Source organism: Marmota flaviventris, chromosome 13 (genome assembly GCF_047511675.1).
Source record: "Marmota flaviventris isolate mMarFla1 chromosome 13, mMarFla1.hap1, whole genome shotgun sequence".
Lineage (NCBI taxonomy): Eukaryota > Metazoa > Chordata > Mammalia > Rodentia > Sciuridae > Marmota > Marmota flaviventris.
The window spans coordinates 97,606,181-97,614,672 of record NC_092510.1 but is presented as its reverse complement, the minus strand read 5'-3'; the positions used below and the strand labels follow the sequence as shown (position 1 = coordinate 97,614,672).

The window sequence follows — 8,492 nt, the reverse complement described above, 5'->3', positions numbered from 1 at the left end:
GAGCCACGTCCGGAAAAGGCGGTTCCCAAAGGTCATCTTCCTCAGCTATTGGAAGGCGCGGAGGGCGGAGGAGGGAAAGTCACGGGCGTTCCCGGGGATCAGGAGTCGATGTGCCTCCGCCTGTTGGCGGCCGGGTTCCAGGACCCGGACTGGGAATCAACTTGAGGCCGCAGCTAGGCGGAAGACAGCCCCAGCACCTTTTCGACAGACTGTGAGCCACATTACTGTTTATCTTGCGTTAGTTACAAATCGAGCCCATTCACTCGTCTGACGTCATAGTGACCTCCTAAATATTTCTGACACCAAAGTCTCGCCCCTGAGCTATCAACTCACTGTCCAACCGCCCCTTTGGATATTAAGCTGGCTGTCACTATTCAGAATTTATTCCATGTTCATGTGCCCAGCATCTTGTTTGGTGCTATGGATGCAGTAGCAAGGGGCAGGGAGTGTGTGTATGTGTGTGTGTGTGTGTGTGTGTGTGTGTGTGTATGTTTTAAAACCCTCTTTGTGTTGGGAGTCGAACCCAAGGCCTCGTACATGCTAGGCAAGCACTTTATTACTGAGCTACATTCCTAACATGCAGTATCTTTAGGGCACTCACACTCTAACCGGGAAAAAAATCTGTAATAAAATAAACATGCTGGGCTGGGGTTGTGGCACAGTGGTAGAGCGCTCGCCTAGCATGTGCGAGGCCCTGGGTTCAATCCTCAGCACCACATAAAAATAAATAAAATGAAGGTATCGTGTCCAACTACAACTAAAAAAGAAAATATTAAAAAAAAACAAAAACAAGAAATAAGCATGCTAATCAATCATATATATTATAATCAATCAATCATATTGTACCGGGGATTGAACCCAGGGGCCCTTAACCACTGAGCCACATCCCCAACCCTTTTTTTAATAAAATGATTTTTTTTTAAAGATGCTCAGATTTTTTTTTTTAGAGAGAGAGAGAGAGTTTTTTTAATATTTATTTTTTAGTTTTCAGCGGACACATCTTTGTTTGTATGTGGTGCTGAGGATCGAACCCGGGCTGCACGCATGCCAGGCTAGCACGCTACCGCTTGAGCCACATCCCCAGCCCCATAAAATAATTTTTTAATTGTCAATGGATTCTTTTTTTTTTTTTTTTTAGTTGTAGTTGGACACAATACCTTTATTTATTTTTATCTGAGGTTTGAACCTAGGGCTTCACACGTGCTAGGCTAGCGCTCTACAGCTGAGCCACAACCCCAGCCCCTGAATCTTTATTCTATTTATATAAGGTGCTGAGAATTGAACTCAGTGCCTCACAGTGCTAGGCAAAAGCTCTACCACTGAGCTACAACCCCAGCCCTGAAGCCCTTTTTTGTATTTATTTAGAGCCAGGGTCTCACTGAGTTGCTTAGGACCTCACTAAGTTCCTGAGGCTGGCTTTGAACTTATCATCATCCTGCCTCAGCCTCCTGAGCTGCTGGGATTATAGGCATGTGCTACCATACCCAGCTAAGAAAGGCTTTTTTTTTTTTTTAAAGAGAGAGAGAGAGAGAATTTTTTAATATTTATTTTTTAGTTATCGGCGGACACAACATCTTTGTGTATGTGGTGCTGAGGATGGAACCCGGGCCGCATGCATGCCAGGCGAGCACGCTACCACTTGAACCACATCCCCAGCCCAAAGAAAGGCTTTTAAGTGGTAAGACACTTCAATAAGAAAGGGGGAGCTAGAAATGTAGTTCAGAGGTAGAGCCTTAAGTTCAGTCCCTAGCACTGCAAATAAACCTGACTGGACTTGCTGGGCTTTAAAGCCTAAGTAGAGTGAATTGAGTGGATATGAGAGAAGCATTCCAGTGAGGAGAGCAAAAGGTGAAAATAAGCTGAAGCATCAAGGGAAGAAAGTGGAAGTTGGGGAGCAGAGATGGAAATTGCTAAGAGATGAGGCTAAGCCAAGCCATGCCTTATAAGCCAGGTAAGCATTTCAGTGTCTAGGAGCACTACTGCTTGACTTGAGGCTGTGGAAGGTTTGGGGAGGGATGGAATTGTGCTTTAAAATAACTCAGTGGTAGAGTGGTTGCCTAGCATGTGCAAAGCCCTGGTTCAATCCCCAGCACCACAGACAAATAAAAATTTAAAAACTTTTTTCTGGCTGCAGTGTCAAATGATTTGGAGGGAAACACGGAAGAGGATATGGAGACAACTGAAGTTTGTTACAAAAACCCAAGGCAGAAATGGAGTGGAGCAGAGTGGGTGTTCTATGGGTCTCCAAACATTAGTACTCCCAGAGTTGAGCACTGGTAGAGGATGGTGATGTAGCCTGATGGTTAAAGATGTAGTGATTATGTTAAGAGCTAGCAAAAAAAAAAAAAAAAGAGCTAGCAGTTCGGCTGGATGCAATGGCACATGCCCGTGATCCCAGCGATTCAGGAGGCTGAGGCAGGAGGATCATAAATTTAAGACCAGCCTCAGCAACTTAGTGAGACCCTGTCTCAAAATAAAAAAATAGGGGCTGGGGATGTGGCTAAAGCGGTAGCGCGCTCGCCTGGCATGCGTGCGGCCCGGGTTCGATCCTCAGCACCACATACAAACAAAGATGTTGTGTCCGCCGATAACTAAAAAATAAATATTAAAAAATTCTCAAAAAAAAAAAAAAATAAATAAATAAATAAAAAGGGCTGAGGACTTAGCTCAGTGGTAAAGCCACACTGGGTTCAGTCCCCAGCACCAAAAACAAACAAAAAAAACCCTAGCAGTTCAACTGCCAGTTTTTATCCAGGTCTCATCACTGCCCTAGCTGTTTCTTTGGGCAGGTCCCTTAACAATTTGTGTCCCAGCTTCCTCATTTGTAAAATAGGAAGAATAGTTTCTTACAAGGGCGTGGAAAGGACTGAATGAGTTCTTGGCACAGTGCCTCTTTCCCTAAAATAGGCTCTGTGTTGTCCATCTTTGGGGTTGTAGGTGCCACTGCCCCTCACACAAATACCAAGATACTCAAATACTTGAATATTGCTTTAAATTCTCTCCCTTTTCCTCCATTCAACCACCAAAATTGGACCAGTCTTACTTTTAACATGATTTTGCAACCCCCCAAATTTTCCCTGACACCCAGCTCACAACCACCCTCTCACCCACATCTGCTTCCTCTGGCCTATCTGCCTGTGGCCTTAGCTTCATGTGCAGTTAAACTCCATGGACAACTCTGGGCCCCTTCAGTGTGCCAGGCAGTGTTCTAGGGCCCTGACAAAACGAGGGCAAATGAGCTATAGCTCTGGTTCTCATAAAATGCAAGTGAGTCTACATGTCCTACATGGAAAGGCCCCCCACACACACACATATACCTTGCTACGTGGGCCACTTCCCCTCTGGAACTCAGTTTCCTCAATCTGTAAAGAGAGTCTGGGACCAAATGATCTCTTAGAGTCTTTCAGCAAAAAATATTCTTAGATTCTTCCACTGAATTCTTAGCTTCTCCAGAGCAAAAACCTTTTCTGATTCATCTTGGATGAATGTAAGGAGGAACTTTGTACATCATAGGGATTTGGTAAGTGCTTGCTGAATGAGCAAAAAAAATTAACAAGTGATATTTGCCAGCAAGGGCCCATCTAGAAAGCATTCAGGTCCTTTTACAGCCTCTGATCCCAACCAGCCTCTGCTGAGTATCTTAAGATCCTAGGAATTGCCACTTCCCAGAGCTGGAAGGAGAGATTGCTTGGGAGCATTTGAAGAGCATCCTCCATTAGAAAAACATTCATTGAGCACCTGGTAAGTGCCAGGCCCAGTGCTGGTGCTGGGAACACAATGGTGCACAAAAACAGCTAGTTCCTGTCCTCTTGGGGCTGATGTTCTAGAAGAATGGAAGGCAAAACAGGATGCATGGTGAGATCAGTGTTATGGAGGGGAACAGGGGAGCTGTTGGAGGCCCCAACCCAGCTTCATGATCTCACGGAGGCTTCCTGGGAGTCAATTAAACCAGATCCACTGGGATTTAGAAGGTAGAGGTGGAGGTGGGGAAGGAGAGGGCACAGACAGACCAGAGTTGTCCCTCCTTCCTCTAGATTCTAGGTAGTCCTCAGACTTGTCCTGGTTACTGGGAGCTCACCTCTTGAATGAGCTGGCCCAATCTGTGGCTTCCTACCTCTCACTCAAAAGTACTTCCTTCACCTGACCCCAATCCCATTCCCTTGAACCCCTCAGTGACAATACTGTTTTACCAGTGTATGCTTTCAAAGAATATTTATTAAACTTGAACATTGTCTTTGCATCTGCCAGGTGATTTACATGCATTACCTAATTTATTCCTCCCAGGGACTCCCATCTTTCCTATGAGTAAACTGAGACAGAACATGTGGCTTGCCCAAGGACCCCTAAGTATGAGGCCTCAAACCAGGTTTTAGAGCCTTCAGGATCCCTTCCTTGTCCCTATCATTGAGCCTCAATGCCTTCCCTTCAACTAGTCTCAACCAAATGTCTTTCCCTGGGACCCAGAACAGGGGTTTGGGCCCCAAACCCTGTCCCTTCCAGCAGGCTGTCCAGCCAGGGCATAGGCCTCCATCCTCTCTGAAGCTTCTGGGGAGACAATGGCAGGGTTGGTGGGGGAGATGAGGGCTCGGGTGCCCCCCTGCCCACACCCTTTGTCTTCCCGCCTGCTCCTCTCACGCGCCCCGGGAGGCTGGGAGTCGCCTCTCGCAGGCTTCCTCCTCCCATTCTTGTGCTAATTGGGTGTCAAGCTGAGATCAGTGAGAAAGAAATCCGCCCTGGCTCGGGTTAAACTGCCGCCAAAGATGAGGGCTGAGCCCAGAATATCATTAGACCAGGAGGAAGCAGGGCCCCTTTTGGGGGAGGGACTGGCAGCGCATTCAGGCCCCTTTGAAAGTCACTCAGTCGCCCCCTCCCTTGCTGTTGCCATTTCAATGGGCCCCTCAGAGGTATTTAACCTTCCCAGGAATTGAAAGTGATAGCCACGCACTGGCCTGGGCAGCCACTTGCCTGTCCCGAGGGCAAATGGACCTCCAGGGACGCTGCAGCCCAGCCCTTTCCAGCCTTCTCCTGTGGAGCAGGCAAGTTGCAGGTGGGAACACCGAGGCTCGAGGCTCTGCTCCGAAGGGGATTTTTCTCCCAGCTCTGCCATTCTCAGGCTCTGTGGTCTTTCTCTCTCATAAGGCTCAGATTCCTCATCTGCAGAATGGGGATGAAAACTGTACCTACTTGCATTAAGAAAATTTAATGAAACCATGCACAGAAAGCCCTTTGCACAGGGCCTGGTGCACAGGGTCTGGTAGTCAGGCAGTGCCCCAGACTTGACAGCAAGTCTAAGGAAGTTGGTTTGACCAGCTACTAGGACCTCCAGATGTCTGGCCTTGATTCTAATCCCCTTTACAAACCTGCAGCCTACCACCCCTCTTTTTACATTTACTTTTTTTTGTGTGTGTGGTGCTGATTGAGCCCAGGGCCTTGTGCATGTGAGGCAAGCACTCTACCAACTGAGCTATATTCCCAGCCCCTACATTTACTTTTTTTTTTTTTAGTTGTAGATGATGGACACAATATCTTTTTATTTTATTTTTATGTGGTGCTGAGGATCGAACCCAGTGCTTTCACCTGTGCGAAACAAGCACACTACCGCTGAGCCACAACCCCAGCCCTATTATCTTTGATCCACTCTGATGGCATTGTGCCCCTCACTCTCCTGAAGGAAAAGAATGACTATCAGTGACAAATAGCTGCTTTGCACCCAGAGAGAAAGCTGTACCTCTGCCTCATGGTGTCCAGTGCTCTCTGCATTCAGAGAAACTTCTAGTAATGAACTATAGAAATGACCCATTAGGACTGGAGTTGTGGCTCAATGGAGGAGCACTTGGCCTGGCATGTGTGAGGTCCTGGGTTTGATCCTCAGCACCGTATATAAATAAGTAAATAAATAAAAATAATAAAAAAGACCCATTGACAACTAAAAAATATTTTTTAAAAGTGACCTGTTAATATTGTCCTTCCTTAACCTGCCCTTCACTTCCAGGCCTTGGCATCTGCCTGGAAGCTTCTGGAAAGTCCTCCCTGTTCCAGTGTGCTTGGTTAGGTGCAGCTCAGCACATGGCTTTGGCTTTTCTATTTGCCAGCCTCTTCCCCCACCATGCAGACTGGGGGCTCTCTGAGGCAGACTTAGAGCTCGGGGATCTGTCAGGCTATCGAGGGCAGCCTTTAGAAGCTGCTCAATACATGATATGGTGGTGCACACCTGTAATCCCAGCAACTCGGGAAGATGGGGCAGGAGGATTGCAAGTTGAAGACCAGCCTGGACAACTTAGTGAGACCCTGTCTCAAAATAAAAAGGGCTGGGGATGCAGCTCAGTGATAGAGCACTACTGTTTGGTACTGGGGATTGAGCCCAGAGGTGCTCTAACAAAACAAAATAAAAATTTTTAAAAAAATCAAACTTAAAAAATATAGTTATCTTCTCAGAAGATGAACTGCATTGTAGTCTGTGAACTGTACCACTAGGTAAATGTCACCAACTGCCTGGTAAACAGTAGCTATTATGTGGTTAATTAACTTCACAACCATGTATTGAGCAACTGCAGCATGCATGGAGATGATGGAGAGCTGTAAGGCCTCCATTGTGGATGGTGTGGTGGTGGGGGGGGGCTGGTGTGGAATTGGGAAACTTTCTCTGGGATCTTAACATCTGAACACACTTTTTCTCCTTTTAAATGATGTACACTGTGCTGAGATTTTCATGTATGATCTTGTACTTTTCATAATTCAAAGTGAGGACTCCTTGGCCAGTGTATACAGGAAAAGGAATTGAGTGCAAATGGTAGAGCTCGGATTTGAATATAGGCCCATCTGACTCCAGGGCCACAGCTCTGAACACCACACTGCCTCTTGGTGACTGCTCAACATGGAGGAAGGAACGGGCCTCCTCTAGAGGTTCCTTCCCATTGTAGAGAACTCACTACTGAGGATTAAAGATATCAAGATGCTCCACTAACCAAGCCAAGCCTCTTGCAGGCATAATCAAAGGTCCTCAAAGGCCACCATAGGGTCTTCTGGGTGGGGTACCTGCTTAGGGACAGGCAGGAGGCACAGCCTCCTTGCTTCCCTTGGCTTGAGTGTTAAAGTTTGGGACTGAATTCTTCAAACTCTGTGCACCCTCTGCTGGCCACATTTGGCAATGCAGACATACCTGCCACCCCAAATCCCTCAGTATGGGTAGGAGGCCCCTCTTCAGGTCAGCTCCCTACTTTTCTACCTGTCAGGAGAAAAGACTCCTCTTTCAAGGCCGCTCCCCCAAGAGGCACCTCAGTTTTCTTCACCAGGCTCCTGACTGCCTGAACTGTCAGATGATGGCCCAGGGTGTGGTGCAGAGCTGGCTCTGGAGGCATGTGTGGAATGAAACTTCCAGCTTCTTGTTGCCTTTTGCATCCAGAGGAAGAATAGTATGGGGGGGGGACGACTGGGGCTTGGGTTTGCATTCCAACCCCCCACTTCTGTGACTTTGGCCAAGTGACTTAAAAATCTCTAAGTCCTAGGTCTTTCTTCAAATAACCCATTTGTGTAAAACCAACTTCATACACTGGACAAGGGTTCAACAGTGGAGATGAAGCCCCCCAGGGGTGTGTACCCCCCACCACCCTGGGTGGTGTTGGGACCCTTCCCCACTGCACTGATTCCTGGGTATGACTCTAGCAATGGGACCCAGGACAGCTGGCTCCCCATCTCACTGCTGCTTGCTGCTCCAGGGCTGCCTGGCAGGCTAGGCCACCTCACTCTGGTTCTCTAATCAACCTGGGCAGAACTTTCCCACCTCTGAACAACTGGGGCACCAGACAGGGAGGAGCAGAGCACAGGCCTGGAGATGACCCTGCCTTCAGGGAGACTTCCCCTCAAAGCCCAGGCACCCTCTTCCTTATAATGGCCTTTTTTGCCTTCTGAATGCTTTTTGTTTGTGTATTTGTGGTACTGGGGACTGAATCCAGGGGCACTCTGGAACTGAATTACATCTCCAGCCCTTTTTTAGACAGGGTCTCACTAAGGTGCCCAGGCTGGCCTCCAACTTGGGAACCTCTTGCCTCAGCTTCCTGATTTGTTGGGATTACAGATATATGCCACCATACCTGGTCCAAGGCCACAAGCTTCTGCTTTGTTTTTTTGGTACCTGGGTTTGAACTCAGGGGCACTTGACCACTGAGCCACATCCCCAGCCCTATTTTGTATTTTTATTTAGAGACAGGGTCTCACTGAGTTTCTTAGCACCTCACTGTTGCTGAGGCTGGCTATGAACTTGTGATCCTCCTGCCTCAGTCTCATGAGCCACTGGAATTACAGGCATGCGCTACCATGCCTGGCTAAGCTTCCGCTTTTGAGTGACAGCTGGTCTGGACTTTGAAGCTCAAGCTGTTAAAACAAATACCTTGCCAGACTTGGTGGGAACTGCCCCCATCTAAGCCAGCACATAAGCAAGGGCTGTGGCATTTCACTTTACCTGCTCTACCTTTAAGTCCAAATGAGTCAGTGGA

The 8,492-nt window shown here is 47.6% G+C and overlaps 1 long non-coding RNA gene and 1 pseudogene across 1 annotated transcript; one reads left to right on the top strand and one right to left on the bottom strand.

Moving 5' to 3' along the window:
- The first annotated feature begins 37 nt into the window (after positions 1-37).
- Positions 38-2,122, top strand: LOC139701624 (uncharacterized). The gene is made up of 2 exons (XR_011704165.1): positions 38-211; positions 1,556-2,122. It is a non-coding gene; the product is annotated as an uncharacterized lncRNA (long non-coding RNA).
- Positions 2,123-5,633: 3,511 nt separating this feature from the next.
- Positions 5,634-5,820, bottom strand: LOC114100921 (small nucleolar RNA U3; annotated as a pseudogene).
- Between the last annotated feature and the right edge of the window lie 2,672 nt (positions 5,821-8,492).